Source organism: Lepidochelys kempii, chromosome 9, assembly GCF_965140285.1.
Source record: "Lepidochelys kempii isolate rLepKem1 chromosome 9, rLepKem1.hap1, whole genome shotgun sequence".
In the NCBI taxonomy this organism is placed as follows: domain Eukaryota; kingdom Metazoa; phylum Chordata; order Testudines; family Cheloniidae; genus Lepidochelys; species Lepidochelys kempii.
The window spans coordinates 88483801-88497897 of record NC_136388.1 but is presented as its reverse complement, the minus strand read 5'-3'; the positions used below and the strand labels follow the sequence as shown (position 1 = coordinate 88497897).

The 14097-nt window shown below is 41.2% G+C and overlaps 1 protein-coding gene across 5 annotated transcripts in view; it reads left to right on the top strand.

Moving 5' to 3' along the window:
* Window positions 1-14097, top strand: part of GRIA3 (glutamate ionotropic receptor AMPA type subunit 3) — a 223961-nt gene that overhangs the window by 25966 nt on the left and 183898 nt on the right. The window lies entirely within an intron of this gene.

Sequence of the window (14097 nt, the reverse complement as noted above, 5' to 3'; positions counted from 1 at the left end):
GTACCTGAAACTGTTTTTAACTCGTCACTTTAAAACTGACTTTATTTCCAGTTTGACATGGAAAACTAGACATACTCGGGAAGCAGAGATGCTGGAACTAGGAGTGCTGGGGGGTGCTGCCGCTCCCTCTGGCTTGAAGTGGTTTCCATTATATACAGCAGTGTTTCCAAAACTTGGTCTGCCGCTTGTTCAGGGAAAGCCCCTGCCGCGTCCGCAGGTTCAGCTGATGGTGGCTTCCACTAGCTGCGGTTCACTGTGCCCAGCTAATGGGGGCCGCAGGAAGCGGCAGCCAGTACATCCTTTGGCCCACACCACTTCCCGCAGCCCCCATTGGCCGGGCACAGCGAACCGCGGCCAGTGGGAGCCGTGATCGGCCGAACCTGCGGATGCAGCAGATAAACAAACCGTCCGGGCCCGCCAGGGGCTTTCCCTGAACAAGCAGCGTCTGAAGTTTGGGAAACACTGATATACAGGGTTAGCAGTTTGGTTCAGTGACTCTCAGCTCCCCCACTATACAAATTGTTCCAGCACCTCTGAAGGGGAGAAGGACGCTGGCATAGCACAAAACTACTTCTTGAACTACGGGAAGACGCTATCATAACAAGACAGTGAGCCAAATCTAGGTTGATTTACTTAATGGGAATAATCTCAATGGGACTTCATTTTAGGACTGTTTCGATAGCGCTCGATTGATATAGCCTGGCTCCCAATGAGTAGCATCTTACTTCACAAGTAATCCCAATAACTTTGTTGGGACTAAATGTGGAGTGAGGAACTATTGAAACCAGAGTGAGTAACTGTATTGCAATCTGACCCATGCTAAACACAGCAGGCTTTGTCCCAGTGTCACATTTGGAAGGGTCATGTGTAATGTAGGGATCTAGGGGTTGTATTTTTTTTTACACAAGCATCAAGACCTCTTAAAATATGGACTGAGTGCATTCTTTATTGGACCAATTGCAATCTGACTGCGTGCTTCCTGATTGCTTTCTTTTAAAAACACCTCATCTATAGTGCCATATTCAACATTGTCTGTGGACTTCTGTTACTTCTGCAGAAAACCATGTGAGTCAAAGGTCTGCAGTATACATAGATGGCAACTTGCAGAGTCAGAACTATTCTCCTAACCTCAAAAAAGGATTTAGAAGTGTCTTCTTCTTCCTTCCCATCAAGATGTGCAAGCAATCTGAAATATTTTAAGAATTCTTCCTGTGTTTATTCAGCACAGATTCACTGGTGGCTTCAAAAGAGTGCACAAGAGGTGAATAATTCAAAGAGACAGAATTACCTTTTCCCTTCTTATAGGTAATCCCTCCAGAACAGGGGGTCAGACAGACTGGTCTGGCACAGTTGGGAAGAATTGCTCCATTTCCTGTCCCTTTTCTGTGGCACTAATGGAGTATTTAAGACTTTGTGTCTTTCAGTTTGCTACCTTTCACAATCATTAAATTCACATAAAAGAAAATCACTACATTTTATTCAGTACATTTCTGTTTTATTGCATGCTTCCTTTCTATTGTTATATAGAAAGGTTTTGCTCGGACTGATAACACGCTGGTTGGAAGAAAGGCCTGGATTTGTTCACGTTGATTAAAACATACAATCAAAAGAGGCAGTATTAGTACAAAAAAATCTTTTGTTCATGGAAAATGTGGCCTCTTGTCCCTTTATATTATAGTCTGAAGAGACACTTCACTTAAATTATTAATCTGTCTGAAAAGCTGTGCTACCCCAGTTCACCAAAGAAATCTACTTCGCGGAATACCACAACCATCATATTCAAAAATAAACTGCCCTGATGCCGACGTTGTAAAGATTGTTGTCAGAGAGTCTGGTCTGCTGGGAAATCAGCCTTCATAACCTTGGAACGTTCAGCGGGTGAAGGTGAACAATACTAATCCGATATACAATCCATGACTTGTTCTACATTAAACAAAGAACGGTTTGCCTCATCACAATATTGATGCTCATGCTTATACACTATTGTGGTGGACAGTATAGAAATACTTGAGATAGGTAAATACAAATTATGGTATTGCCCCATTCCTAGCATCTCACCATGATATTAGATTCTGTAAGTTCAGTAAAACAAATATTTCCTCGTGAGTATAAATCCCTAAATGACTATTATATTGGTATTAACACAGAGAACAAATGTTTATTCTAAATTGAAACTGAAATTTGACCGTGATATTTGCAAGTTAAAAGTCAGAATCATTAAATTATAAAACAGGAGCATATTGCAAATTAACCTATAGCAAATTAGAAATGCACAAACTTAATACATTTCTATTTGGTAGGTCTTGGGCAAATTTCACTTAAAACAAGGCATTATTTACAATTTCTAACTGCAGTTGCATACTAAGTTCCACTTCACTGCATGTGGCAAGTCGATCTTTTGAAAGGTTATTTAAAAGGAAGTTAAACTAACTGAACCTGATTCTTTGCTCGCTTACACCCATGTGCATTGGCAGTAAGGGATTGTCGACTGAAAGTTTTAGCTTATGTTTATCCATGTTACGTGATCCAGAATAACTGTTTTGCAAGCAGCGTGTCCACTCCGCTTTGTTCTCTTGGGTTAAGCTCCTTCCCTTTAGGGTCATTGTGTCCACACAGTGCTACGTATTGAAATAAGAACTCCGTTTTCTGGACAAAAACCTTATGGTGCATTGTTTTGCTGCTAGACTGTATGCATTCTGAGATTTGTCTTGCTGCACATATGCCTGCCATAAGACACTGGAATTCTGGGACTTGCGGTCAAACTAAAAACTTCCCATGAGTCCTCTCCTTTCATCCCATTATTCATCTATTTGTGAGCCAGTGCCAGCCAGTCAGCATGAGTAAATGCTGCTGAGAGTTGTGAACTGATGGTCATTAATATGAACAGCTGATACACCTGTATCTCAGATGCGTGATGACTTGAGAGGCAGCGTGATACAGGCACCCGTCGAGAAGGAGAATGAAACTGAGCAGTCTCTTTTTCATAAACTTTTCCTGGAGCGGCTTCATTCGGTGAGCAGCCACTTCTGGACTCAAACACTAACTAGCCCTGAGTGGTGGGATTGGTTAGTGGTGCAGACCCGGGGTGACTGGCAGTGGTGGTCTAGAAATCTGTGTGGAGTTCACCCTGGAGCCACAGCACCATAACACCAACATGAAAACTCTCCTCAGTGCACAGAAGTGTGTGACCATCACTAATGGGAAGCTTGCCACCCCTGACAACTACTGGTCAGTAGCTAACCAGTTTGGTGTTGGTAGTCCTCTGTCAGGACTGCTGTCATGAGCTGTGCCCTGCTATCAAAAGGGTGCTCTCCCCCGGTGTGATTAAGCTTGGTAATGCACAGGAGGCCATTGATGGATTTGCATGGTTGGGATTCCCAAATTGTACTGACTCCATTGATGGGGGACACATGCCTATTCTGTGGCTCCTTCACATGCCTTCATCAGCAGGAAGGGCTATTTGTCCATGGTGTTGTAAGGTGTGGCTGATCACTGTGGTAGGCTCACCAAAATTAACATAGGGTAGTCTGGAAAGGTCCATGATGTCTGGATCTTTTGAAATTCTGGCTTGTTTTCTGCAATGAACTTTCACTCCCAGGACCACTGCTGTTGTGATTCACATTCTGGGAGGCCCACCTTACCCTCTGCCTCCCTGGCTTCTGAAGCCTCAGGTAACTATATCCTGAGTAGCTGCAGAGTGACAGTGTAATGGGAATTTGGAAGGCTGTAGTGGAGATGGAGGTGGCTGATATCATGGCTGGCAGCTGCTAAGCAATATCTGCGTACTGTCTTTCATGCTATGTCTGTGAGAGCAAGGCAGAGAGCCTTGACAAAGGGTGGGCAGAGGAGGTGAGCAGACTTGAAGCACATTATGAACAGCCAGGGAGGTAGCCTCTGACAAATGTTGCAGTGGGTCAGGGCACAAGATTAGGGATGTGCTGTGCTTTTACTTTGAGGCTAGGGTGTTGTTGTGAATAGATTGTGGGGAGGAGAGGTGCATGCCTTTTGCACAGGGATTTTATCATGCTTTATGCATGGGTTTGTGTAAGGATTCCTGGTACTTTTAATAAGGATTTTTTTCATGCATTGTGCAATGATTTAATGAGTTTTTTAAACAGTGTCATGACACTTCCAAGGATTTATTTATAATAAATAATAAGCCACATCACAAGTTGCAAATAAGAAACCTTCGTTGAGCATAACACAGTGCAAAATTGAAACCCAGTGCACGTTTTTAAAAAACTAAGTGCTGCAATGGAGCCTACAGTATTTAAGTAGAAATGCAAGTTTAAGAAGTGTTTGCAGTGTTGTTCGGATTACCTTTCCTAGACTGGAAGAAGGCCTCTGTGGAGCTCGAAACCTTGTTCCTTTCACCAACAGAAATTGTTTCAATAAAAGATATTAACTTACCCAACCTGTCTCTGTCGTATTTCAGAGTGGCCCTTTGACATCGTCTTCCTGAGATAAATCAGAGGTTTCATTGTAATTTATTGCAATGTAATTGAACATTCTGGGAAATAAAATAAATTAATGAATATTGTGGAATGTTAACATTGTTTAGCACAATGAGTACTAACCCTTGTTAACATTTTAATAAGAATAATAAATCCTTCTAGGCAAGATCCAGAAATATCCTAAGCAGCACATATTAAAGTATGGTCCTCAGATGCTTAATTCATTTTGAAATCCTCCAAGAAAAAATTAATTGATAGTCTGTCAGGTTCTCATTCCTCTCACCTTTAATCTAGTTTAATCTTTAAACCTCCATTTTGGTTCCCTAAACCTCCAACAGATTACCTTTTGTATTTGGCCCTGGTAATCTGTTTAATATCCTTTGACAAGGAATATTCTTATAACATGCTGAATCCTGCACAGTTTAACATCTAACAAGTATCAAACTTCCCAGGATAAAGACAAGCAATGCTTATACATTTGGGGCCTAGCAAAAGAGATGCTCTGATCAGACATTTTGAGAAAACAGAAATTTGAGTTAGGAAGTAGAAGGTAGCACTCTTGGGTTCCTAAGCATTGTAGAGGAGGTAGGAATATAAAGAATTTCAAGAGCTTTTGTTAAACTTTAGCAGGTTGTAGGCCAAAGTACTCATTTTATGCATACTTTCTCCAGCTTCTACATAATTGTTAGCTTTGGGACAATAAGCTACAAGTAAAGACAGTGTAATGGCCCAAATTCTACATAATTTTTATCTTTGTAAGCAGCTAAGTTACTAAATAGCAAGTGACCAAGTGATGGCAACAAACATAACACAGCATGCTTCCAGTCATTCCAAACCCCATTTCCCTTTGCAACACTTCCTATCACTACTCCAAAAATAAATTTCAGAAAGTTGAAAACATGATTCATATTTCTTGGAATTTCTGAAGAAGGTAAAGGGGCGCCAGTAAGGGCAGAGAGAGGGCAGTTGTTGTTTTTTGGGGGGTTTTTCAAACGATTAAAATTGCAGTGTTTGTGAATGTCGTGCACATTACATAGGACATTTAAAATGTGCTAATTTTGAAAACACCAAAGCTCACAGATTGCCTTGCTTTTATTAGTACATATGGCAGGCAGATTTTTATTGTTGGTGTTCTACTTGTTGAACGCAATGAAGTCGGTTGGCGTAAATCAAACATAAATTTGTGAAGAATGAATAATCTCAAGGTGACTGGAAGGTTCAAAGGTTTGGGGGAAGGGAGACTTTCACAGCGAGGTCAATGGTTTGAATCTGGCCTGGATCATTATGGTGGATGTCTGCATTTCATCACATTATTTCCATCAGGTTTCTGATGGAGAAGATAAGGTGTCAGTGAGTCAAGAAAGCTTGCGTGGAGTTTCTGGGAACCACTGAAGGAGAAATTGAAGCAGGTGTGCCTGTTCTGTGTTAGCCTGCCGCAGGAGGGTGCTCTTGGTGGGGCCACCCTATGACAATCCCAGGTTCAGGGAAATGGGGAGCATAAAACTGAAGAATCTGTTTTGTGAGAAATACAGGAGAATTACAGTAATGCTTGCCTGACAATGCCATTGTGACGTAGGTAAGTTTTATTATGCCCATTTTTCCAAGAAGGAAACTGAGGTAGAGAGAGGTGAAGTAACTTGTCCAAGGTTACACAATGAGTTGGGGTGAAGGTGGGAATTAGGTCCAGAAATCCTAGTCTCCAGTACCCATTCTAACAGTATTCCGTCTCTTCTTAAGTACACTATAAGCCAGGTGTGTAAGGACTCCATTCTAACCTTTAAAAATTGGCTATTAGTGACATCATTGAATGGAACAAACAGGCTAAAATTCACTCATCATCTTGTCAGTATTGTTGGTTTTATCCACAGTTTAAAAAAAATAACCCTTATAAATCTCCCCAATGACACACCAATTGTCTGTAGCTGAAAGCAGGTGATTTGGTTTGGTTTAACTAAAGACCTCAGAGAAAAGAACCTGCACTTGAGGAGAAATTGCCAGTTTTTTCCCTAACCAGGGCTATACTGTCAGCTTCCACCTAACAGACTGCAGAAATGTCACAACTAATACAAACTCCCTGTGTCATGAATATTCATAATCCACAAGAAGCTGCAAGAACTAAATAGTGTTAGAAAACAAAAATCAAAGGAACAGCAAGACCACCAATAACCACTTGGAAAGACTCAGGCACCTTTGTGAGGCTCTGTCCCCTAGAGCCTTCCTAGGAACCTGCAGTCTGGAAATCAGGTGTAACCACAGCATTCTGCATGGAACACTCTTGTGGGTGGGATTGGGAGGCTGGGATTCTGATGTGGAAGTTGGACTCTGGTTTCCTTTTGGTGAAATGAGGTTCAGGCTTCAGCTTGGGCAAATCAACTGCTTTTGAGTGCTCCATCGGGGATTTGTTTGTGGGAAAGAAGTCTGTTAAACATGGAGCGACCAGGAACCTGGTCTAATCAATATGTTTCTCTTTCCTGCTAAAGTACAGTACATTTAAGAAGTGTTACAGTCAAACCATGTCTTTCTGGACCAGATGTTTTAGTCAAACACAAGTTGTTGGTCTCAATACAGGAGAAGCTGGGTGAAATTTAATGGCCTGTGGGATACAGGAGGTCAGACTAGATGAACTAATGGTCCCATCTGGCCTTTTCTATGAATGTCCGAGCATTAGAAAGGAAATGTGTACCTAGGGTAATTATATCAAATTGGTGGTGGTGGTGGAATGTGAAGACACCCTACATAGCCCTGACAGATTAGGCTATGTCTACGCTGCATTGTAAACCCAGGGTTTTTGAGACCCAGGCTTGTGGAGACTGTTTCCAAGTCCTTGTTTGAGCATACACACTGCATTGTAAACCTGGGCTTACAGTTGCTAGGCCTACGTCTCACAGCCAAGCTAACGAGTCCATACTACACTTCTGAGTCAGATCTGCAGCTTGAGGTATGTCCACAGTGCAAAATGACAGGCTTTGAACCTGAATCCAGCAGGACTCAGGCTCTGACCCCTAGCAGGGTCCTAGGACATGGATCCTGAGCAATTGCTGACCCGAGTCAAACTGATTTGTGTGTGGAAAGAAAAGAGGATTGAGCTCAAACCTGAGTCGGAACCCAGGTTTAGTGTTCAGTGTAAATATACCCCTTGTGTTCTTGGGTGCTACATTTGTTAGCCCTACAAACATTTTCTTCCCTTGATGGGAATCACTTCAAACCTGCATGAACCTAAAGTTCTTCATCTTCTCTTGACATCCTTAAGGATTCATCAGTTTCTGCCATCTCATCGCTTATGCCATATGAGTGGAGACAAATGGCAGTTAACTTCTTATCCTGTTAGCGGGGGTGTCTCAACTATTCTTGTATTATGCTGCTTCTCTGTATTACCTCGTGCTAAAATGGCTCTCCTCTTCCCTAACTTTATGCTTGTTATTGCTACTAGATGAGCTTGAGTGTGAACAAAAGAAATGGGAACAGTGGGTCTGTCTGTTGCAGAGGACAAACATAGATGGTTATGGGCTTAGACTCATAGAATCATAGAATATCACTGTTGGAAGGGACTTCAGGAGGTCATCTAGTCCAACCCCCTGCTCAAAACAGGACCAATCCCCAACTAAATCATCCCAGCCAGGGCTTTGTCAAGCCTGACCTTAAAAACTTCTAAGGAAGGAGATTCCACCACCTCCTTAGGTAACGCATTCCAGTGTTTCACCACCCTCCTAGTGAAAAAGTTTTTCCTAATATCCAACCTAAACCTCTCCCACTGCAATTTGAGACCATTACCCCTTGTTCTGTCATCTGGTACTACTGACAACAGTCTCGATCCATTCTCTTTGGAACCCCCTTTCAGGTAGTTGAAAGCAGCTATCAAATTCCCCCTCATTCTTCTCTTCCGCAGACTAAACAATCCCAGTTCCCTCAGCCTCTCCTCATAAGTCATGTGCTTCAGTCCCCTAATGATTTTTGTTGCCCCCCGCTGGATGTTTCCAATTTTTCCACATCCTTCTTGTAGTGTGGGGCCCAAAACTGGACACAGTACTCCAGATGAGGCCTCACCAATGTCGAATAGAGGGGAACGATCATGTCCCTCGATATGCTGGCAATGTCCCTACTTGTACATCCCAAAATGCCATTGGCCTTCTTGGCAACAACGGCACACAGTTGACTCTTATCCAGCTTCTTGTCCACTGTAACCCCTAGGTCCTTTTCTGCAGAACTGCTGCAGAGCTGTTCGGTACCTGGTCTGTAGCGGTGCATGGGATTCTTCCGTCCTAAGTGCAGGACTCTGCATTTGTTCTTGTTGAACCTCATCAGATTTCTTTTGGCCCAATCCTCTAATTTGTCTAGGTCCCTCTGTATCCTATCCCTACCCTCCAGCGTATCTACCTCTTCTCCCAGTTTAGTGTCAGTGGCTTATCTAATACAGCTGCCACTGGTTTATCTGTGTCTCTTCACAGCATAGCTGTTGCCACAGATGCAATATTACACTTTGTCTTCTCTCTCTTCTATGGACAACCTTTGTACTACTTATGGCTGTACTGTTTTCAGGCCGAATACGTTCTGACTGTATGGAATGTACAGGTAGGTCATTTTTGCTGGGGCTCATATAGTCATAAGCAATAATGAATGCATTAGGAAAGCTAGGGAATCACCAGCAAGGTAAAGGGGTTTAGTTATCGGATAGGCAAAACACTTACTTGGAGAGTTCTGTGGATCAGCCTTCTCTATATGTGTGTAGCGTTAAATGCTGTGTTGAAATATATGCTGCTGTTGTGTTATAAGAAATGTGTGTTGCATTCCTTGTTGTACTTTCAAATCATTCCGGCCTTTCCATATAACTAATAATGTTGCTTCATTTGTTACTGATGCATGTAACATCAACATGTTATGTTGATTCATGTTGTTCATTTGTTATTCATTTGTAAATTTGTTACCAAAATTACTTCCTAAATTAGATTTAAGACATCCTCCCTCTTCTGTGGGAGTGCATACCAAATACTGTACTGTACTTCATCTCCTTGCCAGATGAACAACCCCCTATGACGTTGCACTCCATATGATGTTATGAAAATATGGTAATGAGTGTGAATATAATGTAACTGGATTATGCTTCATGCAAAAGGTCTCTTGTTAAGGTATGATTACAAAGCTTATCTACTGAGTGTGGTCATCCTATTTGTATGTATCATTCTTGTTTCTGAAACTAGGAATATAAAATATAACTCTGAGGTCCTGTTGTAATTATGCAAAGTGTGGGCCATTAATGGTGGTTTAGAATCTTGATGGCTCCCATCAACTAGGACAATTGACTGTAGATGGCTCTGTTCACTTGCAAGTCTTCCTGTGAGTCAGGCTGGGGAGAATGAAGGCTTGGGGTCTTACAGGACATGTGACCATGTCATGTGGTACCAGAATCCATCTTTAACCTGGTGCTTTTCCATTTAGAAGGAGAGGTGGGGACCCAGAGAGACAAAAGATTCCCGCCTTGTGCCAAAGCCATATAAGGGGGTGGAAGAGAACAAAGGGGCTGCAGTCATGAGAAATCCCCTAGCTACCACCTGACCTGGAACAAGAACTGTACCGGGGAAAGGATTGGGCCCAGACTAGGAAGGAGTCCAGTCTGTGAAAGAAGCTTATTGGAACATCTCTGAGGGTGAGATTTACCTGCATTTAGTTTCCTACTGTATTAGGCTTAGACTTGCGTGTTTTGGTTTTATTTTGCTTGGTAACTAACTTCATTCTGTCTGTTACTACTTGGAACCACTTAAATCCTACTTTTTATATTTAATAACATCACTTTTGTTTAATAATTAACCCAGAGTAAGCAATTAATTCCTGGGGGAGCAAACAGCTGTGCATATCTCTCTATCAGTGTTGTTAGAGGGCGGACAATTTATGAGTTTACCCTGTATAAGCTTTATACACAGTGAAACGGATTTATTTGGGGGTTTGGATCCCACTGGGAACTGGGTATCTGGGTGCTAGAGACAGGAGCACTTCTTAAGCTGTTTTCAGTTAAACCTGCAGCTTGTGGGGGACGTGGTTCAGACCTGGGTCTGTGTTTGCAGCAGGCTAGCGTGTCTGGCTCAACAAGACATGGTACTGAAGTCCCAGGCTGCCAGGGAAAACAGGCTCAGAGGTCATCTCAGCACATCAGGTGGCAGTCCCAAGGGGTTTCTATGACCCAACCTGTCACACCCCCATTGCACTTAAAATACTAAAATTAAATTATTAGTGTTTCTTTTCCTATATTAGAATTAATGATTATATTGCAGTGAGTAAAGAGGGAAAGCAATTCATAGAATCAGTAATTACGGGTGTGATGAGCCTGCCTCTGACATCGCTTCTTAAAAATTAATTGCATTGTCTTTTGCTGCAACAAAATTGCTTATTTAACAGTCCCTTTCTGTGTATGACTGTTTCTGTATTTCCAATAAGGAAAAGCAAATATAAGTCAATTTGTGCTGAACTATCAAAAATAATAATAATGAAAACTGGCCCTGCATTCAGTAGAAAAGTTGTATATGGGAGGAAAATAGAATTGGGTGTGTAGTTTGCTAATACACCTGCTTTTAAATGTGGCTCATTGATTAATGGCATTAGAATGGTAAGGAAATTTAAAATTCAGTTAAAGATGTATTTGTTGGAAAGCCAGCTACAGTAAGTCCATGGGTGAGCAAAACACTCTGTGAAAGAGAGTTTTATGCTACAAAATCATAACAGAATTAGAAGTTCAAAAAAGCAAATGAGCATTGAGGATAAGATAACTGTCCCTTTATCTTCCCCTTATAAAAATAAAAGTTTATTTGCCCTTTAAATGGGCCAGTAAAATTAAATTGGCACCCTACACTGTGTGCTGAATAGGTAATCAGAAGTCTTAAGCTGCAAAGAAAGAAGTAGGGAAGCTTTAAGAGATGAAGATATTCTGAAATAATGTAGCTTATCAAGTCACTCTGTAAAGTATTAAATATGTAGAGTTGTAGTGAGTAGACATAATTCAGGAGAAATAAAAGATGCTCTTTTTCTTTTAAGACAAAACTAAATTCTTTGATCCAACAAATGTATCTAAGAAAAATAGAATTACAAGTATCAGGTGAGAGGCAGTTTCAAAGTAGTGAATAACTGTCCTAAGATGCTCCAGGCTGGCAATATCCTGCTGTTGATTTTTAGGCATCTTTTGGCATAGATGCTGTCATGTACCCAATCTGCCCACAATCACTAAACAACTTCCCTGCTCATAATACCCATGCCCATAGAAGTGGGGATGAGCCAGTCAGAACACAGACACAATTTAATTCTACTTTTTAAAATGGCAAGAGAGAGAGAATTTGGCTGAAGAGATGGGGACTACATGGCCTAATCTGAGAGGTGCTCAGCACCCACAGATTTGAGCCAAGTTGTGAGTTTTCAAGTACTTCTGAAAATCAAGCCCTGCATATCCTCTGTTTGTGAAATAACAGAAACAAGGTAGTTTGATGGGAATTCTAAGGCACTGGACTTTCAAGATCAGGAACTTAAATGTTGCTCTACAATGAAGGGGAAAAACAGGATATTTTTAAATTTTGTTTCTGTTGGTTTAGTATTTGGCAGCTTGTGAACGTAAAGCCAGTTTTCTTGCAAGCATTCATTCTGATCAAAAATAAGAACTGGTACCCTAAGTCAGGCAGGTTTCAGAGTGGTAGCCGTGTTAGTCTGTAGTTGTCTTTGATACCACGTAAATCTATGGAAAATGTTTTTCTGTAGTTCTTTGGGCATATATATCAATTTCTGCTGAAACCCTTTCAGAATCAAAATTGCTGCATCAATGTAGCACTTAAAGTGTTTACCTGACTAGGTTCTAGCCGTGCACTTATTGCCATGGCATCAGGAAGGCTGATGATAACAGAACTATGTTGGGATGACAATGGGAAAACATATGTTGGGTACAGCCCAGTTCAACATTATTCATTTAGCAGTAGTAATCTCGGCAAGATTCACACCTGCCAAGTTGTTTTAAGGTTTATGTCATCTGTAGGTTGAATCCACAAAAGGATGACATGATGATACACATTTGACCAGGTCTGATATTGTAGCCAGTAGAGGGCAGTAGCAGTGCATTCACATTGTGGGGTGACAGCATATTGCTACAGGGATTGTATGTCTATGGTTGTTTACATTTTGTTGGGCCCCATCCCCAGAGCAGAGAGAAGACAGAAAGGGATGGTGAGGACCTAACAGTTTTCAGATTTCAACAGCACACTTCTTGCTTCCCTGACCAGAAGAACACTTAAAAGAACAGGGCATTTAGCACAAATGTATTCCTTTAAGTGTTCTCTACAGTACATGATCCATGAGAATGCATTAAGGGTCTGAGTCTACAAGGTGCTCAGTCAGTGGAAGGTTAGGACACTCATCATCTCACAGGATCATGCCCAAACTCGCTAGATTTTCTTATAGCGTTGACATAGTTTAAGCTGTTACAATGATCCTGATACTGTCATAATTTCTGATAGAGCCTTTATTTTTTCCCTTCTTTTTGATACACTTCCATTTTGCCTGTAACTCTGTTTGTTTTTATTTGTTTCTTCAGCAGATACTTTTTATAGCAGACTTTCTGTTTTTATTTCCTACTGGTACATAGTTTAACAAAAATGCATTTTTGTTAATGTGTTAATTCCTGTGTGCATCATACCCCTAGGAATAAATGCTGGTTGTACTGTGGTTGCCTTTGTATCTTTTCCTTTTTACTGCTGTGGAGGCTTTTTGAAAACCTTTTCTTTAAAGTCGGTGCTTTATTTATTCCTTCCTCTTTTCTCTCTAATAGCAGCTGCTATTATTTGCTGTTGGTATCCACTTTTGCTCACATCCATTTACAATGGTCAAGCTCTTAAAAAGATTCTTTAATGCCACCTATATTTTTGCATCTGGGTCTCCTGGAAGAAAATCAAATGCTCACAGTTGAGTAGCTATTCAAGGTGTTATCTATGCTGCCTTGTCAAGGACCTGATATTGGGGAGAGTCCTTTTTAAGATAAACAGGCTTTAATGATTCTGAATGTTAGCATTTGTGGTCAAAATGAATGTTTCGGTGTAGTATTTTGGAAAGCAATATATCTTCATGTAGAAGACCTGGCTTCTTTTATATGTAATTCATTTCCCTTGCATCTTGCTAGGTAAAATGTGTGGCTACTAGGCAAGAGTGATGATTAGGGGTGGCTGAAATATTTGTGTCTCATCTGCCTGGTTTCAGTTTTCAGAGTAGCAGCCATGTTAGTCTGTATCCGCAAAAAGAACAGGAGTACTTGTGGCACCTTAGAGACTAACACATTAATTTCTATTTCCCCATGTTAAGTATCCTCACACCTTCTTGTCAACTGTCTAAATGGGCCATCTTGATTATCACTACAAAAGTTTTTTTCTCCTGCTAATAGTAGCTCATCTTAAGTAATTAGCCTCTTACTCCACCTTTTCATGTTCTCTGTATGTGTGTATACATCTTCTTACTATATGTTCCATTCTATGCATCCAATGAGGTGGGCTGTAGCCCACGAAAGCTTACGCTCAAATAAATTTGTTAGTCTCTAAGGTGCCACAAGTACTCCTGTTCTTTTCAAGAACATGAAATAGAACATGCAGTGTAGCTCAGAGATAAAGGGCTTGTCTATCTTGAGACCTCC